General features: G+C 48.3%; 1 long non-coding RNA gene across 1 annotated transcript in view; it reads left to right on the top strand.

The window, feature by feature from the left end:
• The first annotated feature begins 954 nt into the window (after positions 1-954).
• The window catches only part of LOC142290477 (uncharacterized), a 49491-nt gene continuing 30832 nt past the window's right edge, over positions 955-19613 (top strand). Inside the window, exon 1 of the long non-coding RNA XR_012750320.1 lies at positions 955-990. This is a non-coding gene — a long non-coding RNA (uncharacterized LOC142290477). The remainder of the gene's footprint in view (positions 991-19613) is intronic.

Below are 19613 nucleotides of genomic sequence, written 5' to 3'. Positions count from 1 at the left end.
AGAACAGGAACATAGGCAGTTGGTAACTTCTTATCCCCATAGGCAAAAATAAATAAAATCCTGGATAACCCCTTTTAAGACTTAATTTCATATTCTGAATGGGTTAACTGATATCTTAATTTACTGCTATAGTACAAACAACAGGATGAGGTAATAGAAATTGTCAAAAACAAGATAGAGAAGGAAAGAAAAACAGAGCAGGAAGTGAGAACACTTCACATAGTCCTTCCCAGGGGAATCCATATCCTGCTCTCTATGGTTTTGTGTTTTGCTGTTTGGTAAGGAGGCAAAGCATGACGGCAGATCCTATACATAGTCACACATCAAACACATCGTCTACTTCCATCACACTGCTGCAGAAATACAGGAATCACAACACAAAGCAGACATGTTTAATCTACTTAGACGGACCCCCTACTACGTTCATAGCTCAATATTTTGTACTGTCTAGCAAATAAGAGGAGCACAGAGCAATTCATGTACAATGGAGATCAAAATTAGAGAAAATGTATGATCACTTGCTTTTTTCAGAAATAATGTAATCTACATTGGTTAACATTTGAAGGGTTTTTTTGGTATGGGGTACACCAGGCCACTAGAACAGCGTTTTACAAAATGTCCAAAGTTTATCAACAAGAAACCTTTATTTCACCCAAAACATGATGATCATAATTCGAGAACAATAATGACTGTAGCACAGAGAAAGTGTCACTCACGATCTTCTCTTTTTTTGAGTTTTGTGACAGGCTCTGGTTTGGTTTTCCTCTCATATCATCCTAGATCATACACACATTAAATGTGTTATTTCTTTGTGCACACAAGGGGTTAATGTCAGTTCGGCTGCTGCAGCAAACTCCTGAATGCAGCTCAGCTTTTCTTGCTGAAGTCCACTTCCGGATAAAAAATCTCCGCCTCCAGGAGGAGGTTACGTCTATTCAGATCATTCTGGAGCTTGGCCCGGAGGTGGATGGAAGCACGCATTCCTTGCCGGTACGGTTGTTTGGTGTTTGGCCGTGTGGACGTTTTCCCTGTTGTGGGAGCTTTAACTTTACCCTTCTCGGTACCTGTTCACCCCTGTGTGTTTCCCCTGCTGTTTATTGGAGCATGAGTGTTATTATTACTCCCCTGTCTCTTGTTTGTTTTGGTGGTTTATTTGAAGATCTCCACGCCAGTCTGTTCCCTAGAGTGGTGGGTGTGGAGGGGACATTACCATCAGGGCCAGGATAGGAGATAGGGAAAGGCTGGCTGTGACTGTCCAGCGCGCCATGTGACCCTTCCTGTGTAACCGCCGGATCACTGGTGTGCTCTAACAGGATGAAGCTCAAGTGACGAACAATGTTAGGCCTAAGACACACGGTTTGAAAATCGGAGCGAGTGGAATGCGATAAAATATCACATTCCACTCGGACCAATATTAGCCTATGTGTCAGCACCCATGAGCGATTATTTTCTCAGCCCTAATCCGACCGAGAAAACAATCGCAGCATGCTGCGACTTTAATGTGATTCAGGTTTCTCTCGCAACCATTCAAGTCTATGGGAGGAGAGAAAAATCGCACTGCACTCGCAGTACACCGGTGGTGTACTGCGAGTGCAGGGCAAGAATGGCAATAGCCGGCTGCGGAGGAGAGAGGGAGATAAATCCCTCCCTCTCCTCCTCAGCGCCAGCCCGCCCCTCCTCAGTGCCGTCCCGCCCCCTGCAGCTGAGGTCCAATCGCATGATCAGATCTCAGTCGCAGTGACACTCGCATGACACTCGGCTCCTGCTGTGCTGCCAGCATGAGCCGAGTGTCATGTGAGGATCGCAGTAGATCCCCGTGTGGCCCCGGCCTTCAGCTACTCCTCGCTCTGCATACTTTGAAAATAGGCTCTGTGGGGGCACTCTGCAGGGAAGCTCTGCAAACAGGCTCTTTGAGGATACGCCTAGAACAAGCTCTGTGGGGGCACACTGCACCAGGCTTTGTGGGGCTACTTTGAAAACAGTCTGTGTGGTGGCACTCTGAAAACAGCCTCTGTGGGGACACGCTGAAAACAGCCTCCATGGGGGCACTCTTGTAGTGCCCCGACGGGTAGGTGTTATAACCGACTCGTTGCCGGGCCAGGGGTGCAGATCCTCTGCGATGTCACGGGGTGGCCTTGCCCAGTTTCATTGCCCCGAGGCGTACAGAATGGAGGTTTGGTGGGTGGTAGGGAGGCAGGACAAAGGATGGGGGTGATAGTGACGGTTAGGAAGGTCTATTAAATGATCGTGACACCACCCGTGGTACGCGGCCAGGGATGGGGGCCGCCTTTGCGAGTGCTGGTCTCCTGGGCTGATGATGAAGGTCACAGCCGGGATGGTGTCGCTCCCCACAGGCGGAACGGGATTACCCCGGGGAAGATAGAGGTCGGATGGGGGTGATGGTAGTTGCCATTGGCACCGAAGCGCTGGGCGCCAGCGCCGGTAAAGGAGAGGCAGAGACAGGGGCTGCGGTTCCAGATCTTTTTACTCACAGGTAGTTCAAGCGCTGCCACAGAGTATCGGTCTTCACCACAATGTGCTCCAACCGATCCCGGATCTGTGACAGGTCAAGTCCGGTGTGTGTGTCAGCCTGTGAGCCCTTTTCTCCTTTGATGCGCTAAGAATCATATCCCCGTGGCGTGAAGCACTTGGGGATCCCGGTGTCAGTAAAGTGTTCTGTTCTCTTTGCTCATAGCGCAGTTCCGTTATGGGGTCGGTCCTCAAGCCTAGATCTTATATGCTATTTAGCTGCAGACTCGTTGGGACTGGTCCGGTGACTGTTGTAGCCGTTTACCACGACCCTTGCACAGTTGGTAGATAACGTGAAGTATATCTACCCTAGGATTCTGTATCCTGACAGCGCCGGTTCTGTGGAAGCAGCTTCCCTGCTTCTCCCCAGCGACTGTGTTGAACACTTTGGCCCACAGAGCTGCTCGCGGCACATCCGCTCTGTTCTGTGTCTGAAGCTGTTCTTTCTCTGTTGTAGTTGTGTTGTGTGTTCTGAGCTGTTGCCCTCAGCCGCTGGTTCACTACTCTCACTAGGTCAACCTGCTCTTCCCACTGTGTGCTCCTGATTCCCCCTGGTGGTTGCTTCTCCCTGACTCGGAGTCCACGATTCCAGCGGATTGGGGGAGCCCCTGGTGCGATGGCGTCCTGTAAACCCAAATGCTGTAGTGGCCCCCTACGTTGATTCGACCCTGGCTCGGTCCCCATTGGGGAGGGTAACCCTGTGTTACTGTATGTATGTTTGAATGGAAACCGGCATTGACCTTCCCCGGAACCAGGATAAGTACTACACTCTAATGGGGGTGCAGTACCCTGTGGTGCCTGAAGCTGCAGGGACGCCACACTCTGAATACAGCCTCTATGGGGGCACCCTGAAAAAAGGCTCTGTGGGGGCACTCTTAAGGCTATGTGCGCACTTTGCTTTTTTTTCATGCGTTTCAGCAGCGTTTTGAGCTGCAGCGTTTTAATGCAAAATTGCATGCGTCTTGATTTCCAGGCAAAGTCTATGAAAAATGGGGTTTTCTTGTGCGCACAATGCATTTACAAATGCTGCATTTTAGTTGCGGAAAATTTTTCAAAATCCCTGCGTTTGAAGAAGCAACATGTCAATTGTTTTTGCCATTTTGGCAGCGTTTTAATAACATTGAAGTCAATGAGAAATGTCTAAACGCATATTTTTCAAAAAAGAATGCGTTTCACTTGCTTTTTACTAGCGATCTGCATGTGTTTTTGACATAATAAACGCAGGTCTTTCGGTCTTTCTCTCTCTCTGTCGGTCGGTCTGTCTCTCTGTCTCTATAGCCCCGTCACACAAAGAGATAAATCTTTGGCAGATCTGTGGTTGCAGTGAAATCATGGACTACAGCGGGCTTTACATGTTGCGACATCGGCAACGATATATCGTCGGGATCACGTCGTTAGTGACGCACATCCGGCGCCGTTACCGACATCGCAGCGTGTAACGCAAATGAGCGACGATCAACGAGCACATAAACATCAAAAATTATTGCTCGTTGTCACGTCGCTCATTTCCATAATATCGCTGCAGCGACAGGTACGATGTTGTTTGTCGTTCCTGCGGCAGCACACATCGCTGTGTGTGACACCGCAGGAGCAACAAACATCTCCTTACCTGCCTCCACCGGAAAAGGAGGAAGGAAGGAGGTGGGCTGCATGTTCCGGTCGCTCATCTCCGCCCCTCCTTTTCTATTGGGCAGCGGTTCAGTGACGCTGCTGTGACGTCACTGTGACGCTGAATGAACCGCCCCCTTAGAAAGGAGGCGGATCGCCGGTCACAGCGACATCGCAGGGCAGGTAAGTGCGTGTGACGCTGCTGTAGCGATAATGTTCGCTACGGCAGCGATCAACACATATCGGCCGTACGACGGGGGTGCGTGTTATCGCGCTCGGCATCGCTAGCATCGGCTAGCGCTGTCGTAGCATGTAAAACCTGCTATATTGTTCCATTTGTACACAGCCACCAACCTGGCACTGATTTCCACAATTTCACTGCAACCACAGATCTGCTGCAGATTTATCTCTGTGTGTGACAGGGCCTTATCTCTCTCTCTGTCCATGTCGATCTCTCCCTCCCACCCCCTCTCTCATACTCACTGATCCACGATCACCGGTGCGGCGTTGCATGGCGTTCACACTGTGGCGGCTTCTCCTCTTTTGAAAATGCCGGGCGCTCAATAATCCATCACGTATTTCCTGCTTCTTCCGCCCACTGGTGCCTATGATTGGTTGCAGTCAGACACTCCCCCACGCTGAGTGACAGCTGTGTCACTGCAACCAATCACAGTCGCCGGTGGGTGTGTCTATATTGAGCAGTTAAAAAAATATATAAATAATTAAAAAAAAAAAGAACGTGCGGTCGCCCCAATTTGGATACCAGCCAGGGTAAAGCCACATGGCTGAAGGCTGGTATTCTCAGGATGGGGAGCTCCACGTTATGGGGATCCCCCCAGCCTAACAATATCAGCCAGCAGCCGCCTGGAGTTGCCGCATCCATTAGATGCGACAGACCCGGGACTCTACCCGACTCATCCCGAATTGCCCTAGTGCGGAGGCAAATGGGGTAATAAGGAGTTAATGACAGCACCCCATAGCTACCACTAAGTCCTAGGTTAATCATGACAGGCGTCTCCCTGAGATACCTTCCTTGATTAATCTGTAAGTTAAAGAAAATAAACACACATATCCAAAAAACCCTTTATTTGTAATGAAAGACAAAAAAAAAACCCTCTTTCACCAATTTATTAATCCCTCAAAAACACCTCCAGGTCCGACGTAATCCACGCAAGGTCCCACGACGCTTCCAGCTCTGCTACATCAGAAGCTGACAGGAGCGTCAGTAGAACACCGCCGCTCCTGTGAGCTCCATGCAGCAACTGAAGTGAGTTGCGCGATCAGCTGTGCTGTCACGGAGGTTACCCGCGGCCACCGCTCTCAGGGGGAGGACTGCGGCCACCGCTCTCAGGAGGAGGACTGCAGCTGTGGCCGCGAGTAACCTGAGTGACGGCACAGCTGATCGCGCGGCTCACTGCAGTTACTCAGGGGATTTGCGATCACAGGTGAGTCCTTCACATGTGACCGCAAATCAAGCACACACACAGAGCCGCACGATCACAATGAAGTCGAGTGAAGTTCATCCGAGTTCATTCTGATCACGCGGCACTGTCTCGCAGCCAGCCATGCTCTTTTTGACAGTGGGGTCCCACTCGGCTCTGCTGCAAGTCTATGGGTATGCTGCAGAGCCGAGTAGGACCGTACTGTGAAAAATGTGCGTTCTGGATGCTTTTCCCACTCTGCCTATGGCAGACCAAGCATCCAAAACGCATGAATTCTCCAAGAATGTGCGCACGTTGCGTTCTGCCGAATGCATCTCAGAATGCAGCTTTTTCGGCTGCGTTCTGAGACGCACAGGCAGTGACTTACACGCTGCAGAATTGAACACAATGTGCGCACATAGCCTAAACGTTTGGCTCTACAAGGGCATTCTTAAAATTTTGGCTCTTATCAAATTTTGCCTTTGTTGGGGAACTTTGAAAACAGACTTAGATAATTGCAAATAAATACAACCTGCGGCTCATAAAAAGAACCAGAATGGGAAATAAAAAGTGCAATATCAATGAGAGAGGAAAAAAAAAGGTGTTTAAAACACTTCTGTCAGGAGTGTACAACACAAAGTCACATAATATAAGAAAGAACCCCGTGCGCTACACACCATAAAGATTGATATGGTTTCAAACAAAGAAAAGAAGAGGGCAGGAGGGTTGATAGCTAATTATAATAATCAGCCCTCAAACATATAGCCAATGTGAATAGCCCTGTACAGAAGTCTGCAAACAGAGGTCCCAAAATGACAATATTACAGAAAAGAGGTACCGTATTTTTCGGACTATAAGACGCACCGGACCATAAGACGCACCCTTGTTTTAGAGGAGGAAAATGGGAAAATAAAATTTTAAGCAAAAAATGTGGTCATGACACACTGTTATGGGGCGAGGATCTGCTGCTGACACTGTTATGGGGGTAATGTCCCCAAATTCTCTACTAAGGTACCCCATCCTGGTAATGATTTTCCTGCCTTGTATATGTTCCCCATCCTGGTATAAGCCCTTATCCTGCTATATACTGGCATCCTGCTATATATCCCCATCCTGCTATATGCCCCCATCCTGATATATACTGCCATCTTGATATATACTGCCATCCTTGTATATGCCCTTATCCTGCTATATACCCCATCCTGCTATATACCCCATCCTGCTATATACCCCCATCCTGCTATATTCCCCCATCCTGCTATATGCCCCCATTCTGATATATACTGCCATCCTGATATATACTGCCATCCTTGTATATGCCTTTATCCTGCTATATACCCCCATCCTCCTATATAGCCTGTATCACACAAAAAAAAATAAACATTTATACTCACCTTTCCTTGCTCCATGCAGCATTGCTCCTCCCCCTGTCTGTGGCGGCAGCAGCGGCGCTGGGATGATGAGCGTGCATATGTAATGAGCGGGCCCACGTGGTCACGGCAGGCACTGCTACAGCCTGCTCGTGCCCCCGATGGCCTGCTCCACCGCAGCACCATCATTCCCGGCCGCAGCCCTATAGTCAGACCATAAGACGCAACCCCCACTTTCCCCCAACATTTGGAGGAAAAAAAGTGCGTCTTATGGTTCGAAAAATACGGTATTATAAATTGTTACAAATAGGTATAAAAATGTGCAAAAAGTTACATAAAAAAAGGACTCCTGCAGTATACATTAAAATTAAAACCTAACACTCACCCTCCCAAACGATTAGCTGTAGTAAATGTCTGTACAGAGATCCTCCCAAACAATTAGCTGGAGTGAATGAATGTCCATGTGAATAAAATCTCCAGATAAGTGTCCAAAAATAAAAGGTGGGTGGCAAATTTTTAGGCCACGCCCCCTAACCACACCCATTTCACAGTCACGCCCATATCCACTCCCCATCCACACCCATTCAGCACAAACACGCAGGCAGCCGGCGGGCCTCCAGCACGGACACGCAGGCAGCCGGCGGGCCTCCAGCACGGACACGCAGGCAGCCGGCGGGCCTCCAGCACGGACACGCAGGCAGCCGGCGGGCCTCCAGCACGGACACGCAGGCAGCCACAGTGAGGCGGCCGGTCGCCCGCACAGTGAGGCGGCCGGTCGCCTTCACAGACAGGCGGCCGGCCGCCTTCACAGACAGGCAGCGGGCCGCCCGCACAGAGAGGCGGCCAGCCGCCCGCACAGAGAGGCGGCCGGCTGCCCGCACAATGAGGCGGCGGGCCGCCCGCACAGACAGGCGGCGGGGGGCGCCCGCACAGACAGGCGGCAGGGGGGCGCTCGCACAGACAGGCGGCAGGGGGGCGCCCGCACAGACAGGCGGCAGGGGGGCGCCCGCACAGACAGGCGGCAGGGGGGCGCCCGCACAGACAGGCGGCGGGGGGCGCCCGCACAGACAGGCGGCGGGTGGCGCCCGCACAGACAGGCGGCAGGGGGGCGCCCGCACAGACAGGTGGCGGGCCGACCGCACAGACAGGCGGCCGGCCGACCGCACAGACAGGCGGCCGGCCGACCGCACAGACAGGCGGCCGGCCGACCGCACAGACAGGCGGCCGGCCGACCGCACAGACAGGCTCCGGCCGGGGGTGAGGGGGGAGGGAGGGAAATCAGCGCTGGGGAGATTAGTTTACTGTACCAGCAGCAGCACAGGCAGCGCTCCTCTCTATGCCACGTCTACTAGGATGGTAGGAGGGAAAAGCAGGGAGGCGGAGAGAGAGTGGGTGGGCGGAGCCCGGGAGCCGGCCGTCCCGCCCGTGGCAACGGGACAAACAACGTAAAGCGTGAAAGTCCCGCTGTATCCGGGACGGTTGGGAGGTATGCAGCATGTTAGAATGTGTACATAAGATCCCGCTGGTGGTGGCCGCAGCTTATAGGCCCCAAATCTGGTGACAGGTTCCCTTTAAAGTGAACCTGTCAGGTGCAATATGCACTCAGAGCCAGGAGCAGTTCTGGGCACATATTGCTAATCCCTGCCTAACCGTCCCTGTATACACTAGCATAGATAAAGAGATCAAGAACAAATATTTTTAAAGATCTTATATCTTATGCTAATGAGCGCGGGGACTAGTCCGAAGGGCGTTACTTCACTTGGCTAGTCGGCTCGCATAGCATGTTAGCATGTTATTACGCCCCTGTGTGAGTACTAATACGCTATGTGAGCCGACTAGCCAAGTGAAGTAACGCCCTTGGGACTAGTCCCCGCGCTAATTAGCATAAGATATAAGCTCTTTAAAAATACTTTTTCTATAGATGCCTTTATCTATGCTGGTGTATACAGGGACAGTTAGGGAGGGATTAGCAATATACACCCAGAACTGCTCCTGGCTCTGAGTGCAGATTGCACCTGATAGGTTCCCTTTAAAGGGAAACTGTCACCAGAAATTTAGCAAAAAAAATAAAAGATTCCCCTCTGCAGCTCCTGGGCTGCATTCTGGAAAGGTTCCTGTTGTTATTGTGCCCACTTTGAGACCTAAAAAAATACTTTATGAAGTCTTACCTTTTTGTATGCAAATCTGTTTTTATGGTCACGGGGGCGGGCTGCCTGGCGTCCGTTATTCCCCCTCCTGCCGCTGTACGCCGTCCCCCATTGCTCATTTCCATACATGAGGACGCCTTCCTCATGTAACTGTCCTCCTGAAGTTTTGTGCATGCCCAGTGCCACTCTCGCGGGACTGAGCACTGTGCAAAGTGTGAACGCTTTTGAGGTGATTGCGCAGGCGCGAGATTATGGGCGGCGCTGTGATTGTCATCAGCAGCGTCATCCAAGTACCCGCCCATAATCTCGTGCCCGCGCTTCTCACTCTGCCTCCACCGTTATGCGCAAGCACTGTCCATATGAACCATGTTACCTATTACCGTGGGCGCGAGATTATGGGCGGCGCTGTGATTGTCATCAGCAAAGTCATCCAAGTACCCGCCCATAATCTCGTGCAAGCGGTAATAGGTAACATGGTTCATATGGCCAGCACTTGCGCATAACGGTGGAGTCAGAGGGAAAAGTGCGGGCACGAGATTATGGGCGGGTACTTGGTTAACGCTGTTGATGACAATCACAGCGCCGCCCATAATCTCGTGCCTGCGCAATCACCTGAAAAAGCGTTCACATGCGCAAATCTTCGGGAGGACAGTTACATGAGGAAGGCGTTCTTGTGTATGTAAATGAGCAATGGGGGACTGCGTAAAGCGGCAGGAGGGGGAATAACGGACGCCAGACAGCCCGCCCCCGTGACCATAAAAACACATTTGCATACTGTCACAAACCACCGGGGGGGTCACTCATAAATCCCCCGCGCTGGCTACCAGTACGTCACAATCGGGGGGTAACAAGAGGGGGGTCACCCCTCCTTTATACCTCCCGACCGACAGACAGAGCACGTGACGCGCTCTCTAGCCGCTATACTACTTATGCCGATTATTGAAGGGTCCCCGGTGAGAGTAAGGTATATATTCCCCCGACCTCCGCGGGCGGAATATATAAAATCTCCCCGAATCTCACTGGCCTCCCCACAATAATCCTTGGCACAATTCGCTGCCACCAACCGATTTACGGTAACTATTAGCCGAACACACAGACGTGGGATTCAAGATCGAGATAACAGAACAGCCCAAGATTAATTATATAATTTAATCAGCCTAAAGCACACTAGAAACTACAATATATACAATGGGGAATCTACAGAATATACATATGTCAGAGTACAGTTACAATCAAAGCATGGGTTACAAACAGGCATACACAGTTCCAGCAGTTACCTTGTTGCGTCTGGCCACAGGGGGGCGCTGTAGACCAGGTTTCCAGGAACTCCCACAGATGTTTCCTACACGTGCCCCCAGCGAAAGAACCCTGGAAAATGGCCGGAGTAGGGTTATCAACCTGGGCAATCCAGGTCCCCTCCTACCTTCGTGACCTCACAGGGAGCACTGCTCCACCCCTGGCTTGAGTTATGGACAAAATCCACAACATGGAATATGGCCATAACTTGGCCTGGGAGCGTCGTAGGCGGACGCCAATGCTCTCATTGTGACAGTTATGAATTTAGCTACAGAACGAGGGGACTCATGACCTGTCTGCCAGTTCCCCATTGGCTGATATCACGCCTGGGGCATTTCCCAATGTCCTGCTCCCATAAAAAGGGTGTGCCGGCATCGTCCGCATGCAGAGACACCATTTTTATGGTTGCCATATTTATCGGAAATATGGCTTGCGAGATATGAACCATTTTTTACTGGAGTCGTTCTGTCTGGCTATTTCCATAGCCTTGCTAACTAGCTAGCAGCTCCTACTACAGGGTGACGGCAGGGAGTCATCCTGTGTCCATTGTTCCCACACCACCTCATCTCCATATCACAGGACATGGCCATGGAGGTGTAAGTGGAACACTGAGAACAAGAAGGGAGGGGGCACTGCCAGGGAGTGATGAGGGATTATGACTGGAGTCACAATTCATCTTCATATCCCGGGATTTGCCTCACACATACAAAAAGGTAAGACTTCATAAAGTATTTTTGTAGGTCTCAAAGGGGGCACAATAACAACAGGAACCTTTCTAGAAGCAGCCCAGGAGCTGCAGAGGGGAATCTTTTACTTTTATTGTGAAATTTCTGCTGACATGTTCCCTTTAACTGGTAGGGCAGCCAGGATAAAGCAGAGCTGAAGTTGTTGGGAAGCTAGGACCCAGCAGCTCTACAGGCAGGAGACCACTGATCGGTAAGCTAATAGAAGCCTGCAGATGTCACTCTGCATAGGTTATTACTGGCCACTGCTATCTGCAGGAGAGAAGTGCTGATTGCACGGTCTCCTCAGCTTCCTGACTCCCCGCGTGTCTGCAGCAGTGAGAAGCCGCACAGGGGGAGTCAGAGAACAGCTGCAGAGAAACGCAGGCTCCAGGACTGGGGGGGTCGGCTCTGGGGGAGGGGGGGTCGCTCTGCTGCAGGGGGTGATTCATACCTCAGCAGCAGTCACAGGAGTAGGTGCGCGGTCGGCTCTGTAATGAATAGAAGGGAGAAACAGCGAGGCGGGGCTACAGTGGGTGGGTGGAGCCCGGGATAAACAGCCTCACGGGCGGGACCCGGGATCAAAGGCTCAGAAGAGGGACTGTCCCGCTGTATCCGGGACGGTTTGGAGGTATGCAATTAGCTATCAACCCTCCTGCCCACTTCTTTTCTTTGTTTGACACAATATCAATCTTTATGGTGTCTAGCGCAGGGGTTTCTGTCTTATATCATGGAACTTTGAACACAGTCTTTGTGGCGGCACTCTTAAAACTTTGGCTCTGTGGGTGAACTCTGAAAACAGGCTCTGTGGGGGCACTCTAAAATGTTGGCTTTGTGGGGGAACTCTCAAAATTCATTTTCTATTTAACCATGATTGCTATGGTGACATAATCCCTTTAAATCGTTTCCCTATCCACACTTATTTGCATGGAAATTGTCCTGCTCTTACCCGCATTTTGCTTCCTTTTGCAGCCCCAGCCTTTATTATGATCATTTTAGAGCCATTTTACTACACAAAAGTTTGGGTCCACATTAACTTCTATAGGGTTCAGGGTTAGGTGTTAAGTTCGGGTACCAAAATGAACTTTTAACTACAATTTGGCCGAACCCAGCAAACCCGAACATCCATGGGTCCGCTCATCCCTAATATTGATGTAAAATATTGACCAAATACTGAACCTGTGAATGTGGCCTTATTTGAGTTAAGAGGGTTTGAAGATGTGCACTTTTATTTAGACATTACTGGTCACTATCGAGAGATGTAAAAAGAGGCAGACAGATAAATATGAACTTAAAGGGGTGTTCTCAAGCTTAAATGTTATCCATGAGATAGTTGATAACTTTCCAGTTACTAGGGGTCCGACCTCCATGGACTGCAGCGATCTTAAAATCCAGGGCTCTGAAGAGCCCCGACTAAATGGGGCAGAGGTTGATTATGTTCACGTCCTCGGCATTCATTCTAGTAGAAGCATTGAAGATCAGGCAAGCACTTTGATCTGCTATCTCTGGAGCTCCCATTAAGTATGAATGACGCTGTAGTTCTCGTGATCGACCTCTGTTCCATTAAACTGGGCAGAAGAGCACTAGTTATCAGAGATGGTGAGGACCAAGTTTATGGGTTCATGGAAAAGTCTGATCGGAATAATAGGAACATTTTTATCAGATGGATAGAATATAGTTATGTGACCTTACCCTAATAGTGATTTGCCTCAGTTTCTCCACATTTGGGGCAGATTGACTTTGTGTTTTCCATCTGCTAGTTATAACTCGAATAAATATATCCCTGTGTACCATCTTACAGTACACGTAGGGATATATTAACCCCTTCAGCCCCCGGGCACTTTCCGTTTTTGCGTTTTTGTTTTTTGCTCCCCTTCTTCCGAGAGGCGTAACTTTTTTATTTTTCCATCAATCTTGCCATATGAGGGCTTGTTTTTTGCGGGACGAGTTGTACTTTTAAATGAAACCATAAGGTTTACCATATAGTGTACTGGAGAACAGCAAAAAAATTCCAAGTGTGGAAAAATTGCAAAAAAAGTGGGATTGTACAATAGTTTTTGGGATATTTTATTCACCGTGTTCACTATATGGTAAAACTGATGTGTGGGTGTGATGCCTCAGGTCGGTGCGAGTTTATAGACACCAAACATGTATAGGTTTACTTGTATCTAAGGGGTTAAAAAAAATTCACAAGCTTGTCCGAAAAACGTGGCGCACGTTTTGCGCCATTTTCCAAAACCCGTAGCGTTCTCATTTTTCAGGATCTTAGGCTCAGTGATGGCTTATTTTTTGCGTCTCGACCTGACGTTCTTAACGGTACCATTTTTGCACAGATGCTACGTTTTGATCGCCTGTTATTGCATTTTGCGCAAAATTTGCGGCGACCAAAAAACGAAATTTTGGCGTTTGGAATTTTTTTGCCGCTACGCCGTTTACTGATCAGATTCATAGATTTTATATTTTGATAGATCGGGCATTTCTGAACGTGGCGAAACAAATATGTGTGTATTTTTTATTTTTTTAACCCTTTAATTTTCAATGGGGTGAAAGGGGGGTGATTTGAACTTTTAGGTTTTTTTATTTTTTTTAATTTTTTAAAACTTTTTTTTTTACTTTTTTTTTTTATTTTACTAGTCCCCCTAGGGGGCTATTGCGATCAGCAATCCGATCGCTCTGCACTATCTGCAGATCTCAGCTACAGAGCTGAGAACTGCAGATTTGCTGCTTCACTTTCAATGCCGGCTGTATTCCGGCATTGAGAGGAAGTGACTCATGTTAGCCACAGGCGTCATCACATGACCCTGTGCTACCATGGCAACCGCCGAAAGTCACGTGATCATGTCACGTGACTTCCGGCGGGGGCGGGGTAAGTCACTGTCATGGCGGCGCCCATATACATATCGCTGCCAAGACTTTGGCAGCGAAATGTAAGGGGTTAATGGCCGCGGGTGGAAGCGATTCCACCCGCGGCTAGCAGGCACACATATCAGCTGTTGATAACAGCTGATAGGTGCGCGTCTCGCCGCCGCCGACCGGCGGCAGGGGGCGGGGCTTACCGGCACACGATCCATGACGTATTCAGTACGTCATGGGTCGTTAAGGGGTTAAAGGGTTTGGGAAAAGGCATAAATGATTAATGTCGGTATGAGGTTCGTATAGTCAGTAAGCGATTTCGGTGTATTCAGTTAAAACCAGAGTTTACATACACTATCTAAAAAGACACATATGCATGCTTTTCTCACTATCTGACATGAAATCAGAATAAATCTTGCCCGTTTTAGGTCTATAAGGAACCAAAATTATTTATATTTGCCAAATTCCAGAATAATGAGAGAAAGAATGTTTTAAGGCATTTTTATTACTTTGTGCAAAGTCAAAAGTTTTCATACACTAAAGCGGGCTTTACACGCTGCAACATCGCTAGCATTGGCTAGCGATGTCGAGTGCGATAGCACCCGCCCCCGTCGTACGTGCGATATTGTGTGATCACTGCCGTAGCGAACATTATCGCTACGGCAGCGTCACACGCACATACCTGCCCTGCGACGTCGCTCTGGCCGCTGATCCGCCTCCTTTCTAAGGGGGCAGATCATGCGGCGTCACAGGGACGTCACACGGCAGCCGTCCAATAGCAAAGGAGGGGCGGAAATGAGCGGCCGTAACATGCCACCCACCTCCTTCCTTCCTCACTACCGGTGGACGGAGGTAAGGAGATGTTCGTCGCCTAGTGATGTGTGCTGCCGCAGGAACGACGAACAACATCGCTAATAAACAGGCAACGATATTTGGTTTTAGGACGACCTCTCCAAAACCAACGGTTTTTGCCTGTTTTGCGATCGTTTAAGATCGCTCGTACGTTTCACACGCTGCGATGTCGCTAAGGACGCCAGATGTGCGTCACTAACAACGTTACTCCGACGATAAATCATTAGCGAGATCGCAGCGTGTAAAGCCCCCTTAAGTGTACTATGCTTTTAAACAATATGGGACAGCCCATATGGTGATGTCATGTCTTTGGAAGCTTCTGATAGGTTTATTGGAAACATCTGAGTTAAATAGAGACACACCTGTGGATGTATTTTAATGTGCACCTGAAACACCCTGCTTCTTTGTGTAGCATCATGGGAAAGTCAAAAGAAATCAGCCAAGATCTCAGGAAGAGAATTGTGGACTTGCACAAGTCTAGTTCATCCTTAGGTGCAATTTCCAGATACCTAAAAGGTGCCTCCTTCAGCTGTACAATTATATGCAAGTACAAACAAGATGGGAATGACCAGCCATTATATCGCTCAGGAAGGAGAAGGGTTCTGTGTACCAGGGATAAACGGGCTTTTGGTCAGACATGTGCATATCAACCCAAGAACAAAAGCAAAAAACCTTGTGAAGATGCTGGTAGAAGCTGGTAAGATTGTGTCATTATCCACAGAGAAACGAGTAGTGCATCAACATGGGCTGAAAAGGAAGAAGCCATCATACAATATAATAGTATGTGATGTGTCTGATGAGAGAGATGGAATCTCTGAGAATGCATTCATAATAAATCACTTTTTTAGATTTACCTGGATTATCTTCTTACACGGAAGTGTGGATTTTAACCCTTTCATCACCTCTTTTACCTCAGATCTAGGTAATGTCACTGTTGTGCCAAATATAAGGTCATTCTTGATAACGGTTTTCAGTTTTCCATGGTATAGCTAATGCCTTAACAAAGTTTTTGAACCCTCTCCTGGCTAATAACTCTTAACAATAAGATCCTTTTACTGTGTTTTAAGTTGTTTATGGACCACAGAGCTGATTCTTCAAAACATTTATGTGTAAAAAGTCGCAGAAAAGCTTTACAATGCCGCACATTTGTTGGGGCGATTTCAGGCCACTTTGGATCAACTCTGCCTAAGTGCGTACAGCTCGTTTGATTAAGGAAAAGTATTAACGTTTTTTTTAAGCCAGAAATGCAACTTGAGTCCCTGACTGGAGTAACATTTCTGGTGCAGCACTGTGAAATGCACACCACTCGGACGTGCGCCTCTTAATGAATTTGACGCCTCTTCTACTCCATCCGGGCTGACACAGCTCAAGCGTGTACTACACCATTCTCCATTAATCAACCCCCGTTTCTTTTGCTGTAAAATGCTACAAAAAAAATGCCAAGAAAATGCTACTAGCTAAACTTCATATGGGGTTAATCAGAATCACTGTAAATGAAGACATCTATGTAATAACTACTATTGGCTGCTCCTCCCCCCCTCCAATTTTTTTTTTTTTATTTAATATGCTTGTTTGTTTGGGGTTTTTTTGCTGCCTTTTTGAAAAACATTCCAAAAATGAAGAGGATTGAAATTTAAAAAAAAAAAAAACAAATCCATACACACTTTGCGCAGAGAGTTGGAGAGATTCTGCTCCAGAAACTCCTGAAAGACACTCCATGTGAACGTACCCCAAAGGTAGCTAGGCATATACATTTTAGGGAGCGTTTCAGAAGACACATCAACAATCTAATCTGTAAGATACAGGCAGGGATTGTTTAATGGATTTGTTGTTGAGGAGATTTTTATGAAAAATGACGTAGGAAAACCTGCAATTAGAGCTAAGCAATTGTTTTTATGGCTTTTCCATTCTCTAAACAAAAGGAACATTAGATAGATGGAAATCAGTGACTAGACATGAGATTACTATCCCGCAACATATTTATTTTTAATAGGTTTTCAAGCACGAGCTGAGTTCACTGTTTGGAATCTTTTGTATAAATACATTTAGTAATTTGAAGAAATCAATACTTTATTGGAGAGGAAATGTCATGTTTATATAAACACAATAAAAAATAAATTAATAGTAATACAATATTATTTTACTGCAACCAGTAAACTTTTATTGTTGACCAAAACATTAAAAGATCAAGTGGATCACAATCAATGTCATTGCTATAATGTAGTCCATATATTGTAATATGTGACATCAGAAAATGACGTACTGTTTAAATCCTATTTTTTATGTACCATATATTTTTTCCTATATTTCAATTTAAATATATAAATACATTTTGCAGTTTTCACCCTTTCTACACTTCTACTTCCTGTTTTGTTTTTCAGGAAATCCACATGTACATTACCTGCTTACCACTGAAGCCTGTTTTCACCTCCCTGATAACGCCAAATGTTACAATTTTGACCAGCGACACTTTATGATGTAATAAATTCTGGAACGCTTCAACGGATCTCGGCAATTCTGAGATTGTTTGTTAGTGACATATTTTACTTCACGTTAGTGATAAATTAAGGCTGACATTTGTTACAGATTTTTTGTGATATCAAAATTTTGGCAAAAATGTTCAAACTTTTCACATTTATGCCCTTAAACCAGAGAGTTGTCATATTGGCAGGGCCCATGACATGCCAAAAGAGCAGACTCCCCCCATAAGTGACCCCATTTTACAATCCCTCAATGAATTCACCTAGGGGGTACAGTGAGCATATTGTTAGGGCCAGATGGACGGGTAGACCCTGGAGGTGGATCCACTGGGCCGAACTCCCGGATGAGGGAAAGGAGTCCGGTAGCCGGAGCACTGTAGGTAGCAGGACAGTCCGTGCACTGGGAGAAAACGGAGAAGTCCCTGGGACCACGAGGTCACTGATGGTGGTCCGGGTGACGGAGCTCAGGTTCGGAAGCCGTGATGGTGTCAGGCGGGGTCCGGAACCGTTGGAGCGAGATGACGGGTCACCGCAGGGATCCGAGATGGTACGGACTGTCAGGATGGCAGATGGGCAGCGTTCGGGGTTCGAGGTACCGCAGGACCGGATGGCGATGCAGGATCGGCTCTAGAAGACAGAGAGGTAAGTATCTCACAGAACACAAGGAGACCTGACTCCTAGCTTGGGAAAACACGAAGAACAGGCCCCGCTCCCTTGGACATTGACCCCCTATATACCCTGTACCTGTGTGCCTCATTTCCTGTTAATTGACACTGGCCCTTTAAGAAAGGGTCAGTGACCGCGCGCGCGCCCTAATGCGCATGCGCGCGGCCCGGGTGCCAGAAGCCAGGGCAGGAAGCTGAGAGGAGGACGCAGGGGATAGGACGCAGGGGATCCGGCCAGGGACTGGGAAGCCGTCGGGCGCCGGGAGCGGAGACCAGGGGGCCTGGGAGGTACGGGCACCGGAGGCTGGAGAGCAGGGAGCGTGGCAGGTGAGCCGGGGAGCGGAGTAGAGGACCCGGGGGACGGAGCAGAGGACCCGGGGAGCGTGACACATATTGACACCACATTTGGCTCACAGAATGTTATACCATTGGGTGGTGAAAAGAATAATTACAATTTTACCACTAAAATGTTTTCAGCCTCAAGATTTTAATGTTTATAAGGGCTAATAGGAAAAAAAAGGACAACACAGTCTGTTGTGAACTACTTGTGAGGCACAGTATAAAGCTCAGGGGGGAAAAAGCGCCATGTTATAGCCTAGATTTTGCTGTTGGGTGGTAAAAAATAAAAATAAATTTACATTTTACCACAAAAAAATTGTTTTGGCCCCAGATTTTTCTTTTTCACACAGTAAATTGTCACTAAAATGCATCATACAATTTCTACGGAACAAAGCAATACCTTTCTTGCAAGGGAGGGAAGCAGCACTATTTGACCCTTGAAGCACAGATTTACCTAGAATAGTTTTTGGACTCCATATACAGAACCCCTAAATACCAGAAAAGCAGAATCCCGCCATTTTGAAAATTACTCCCCGTCTGTGAATTTATTCACAGGTGTAGTGACTATTTTGAGTACGTGGGTGTTTTCCAGAAACGAGCAGCAATGGATATTCAACAACGCTATTCAATTCTAGGAGCACAGATTTTACTAGAATAGTTGCTGGCTTTATATATGTAGTACCCACGGGGCAAGGGGTTAACTTTACTCGTCGCCAGGTCGGTGATATTGGGTCTCAGGATGTCACAGGTAGCCTTGCCTGGCTTCGTGGTCCCGAGGCGTACAATAAAAGGGGGTTGGATGGTGATGATGGAGTGGGAGGATGAGGGTAGTAGTGGATGAGAGTGAGGAGGATTATTGTCGTGACACCACCTGCGGTGCAAGGCCAGGGATTAGACGCCGCTGCTGTCGCTGTCCTCCTGGCCGGATGGTAGTAGCAGCAAAGATGGTTCTGCTCCCCACAGGTGGAGCGGGCCCCAGGGAGGATGATGGGAATGATAGTCGGCCGCTGGCGCCGGAGCGCCGAATAGACTGAGGCAGCGGGTGCAGGTCAAGGTTTCTTTACTCACTGTTCTGGTGCTCCACTCAGGGTACCGGTCTTCGCCGTGATGGGCCCCAGCCGATCCTGGGTAAGTCCAAGGTCAACGCCGGTGCTGTTACTTGAGAGACTTTCCTCCTTGCGCTTGGTGTTGGATCCGCGTGGCATGAAGCTACTTAGGGACCACGGTTCTTGAAAAGTTAGCTTCCGTCCCATATTCAGGTGCCAGATTAAGGCTCCGGACCCTATGTAGCACTGCTCCGGGAACTTTGGTGGCAAGAGGGACGTACAATC

The sequence above is a fragment of the Anomaloglossus baeobatrachus genome, chromosome 2 (assembly GCF_048569485.1).
Source record: "Anomaloglossus baeobatrachus isolate aAnoBae1 chromosome 2, aAnoBae1.hap1, whole genome shotgun sequence".
Taxonomy (NCBI): domain Eukaryota; kingdom Metazoa; phylum Chordata; class Amphibia; order Anura; family Aromobatidae; genus Anomaloglossus; species Anomaloglossus baeobatrachus.
The sequence above is the reverse complement of the archived record's forward strand: the minus strand, read 5'-3'. Positions and strand labels throughout refer to the sequence as shown.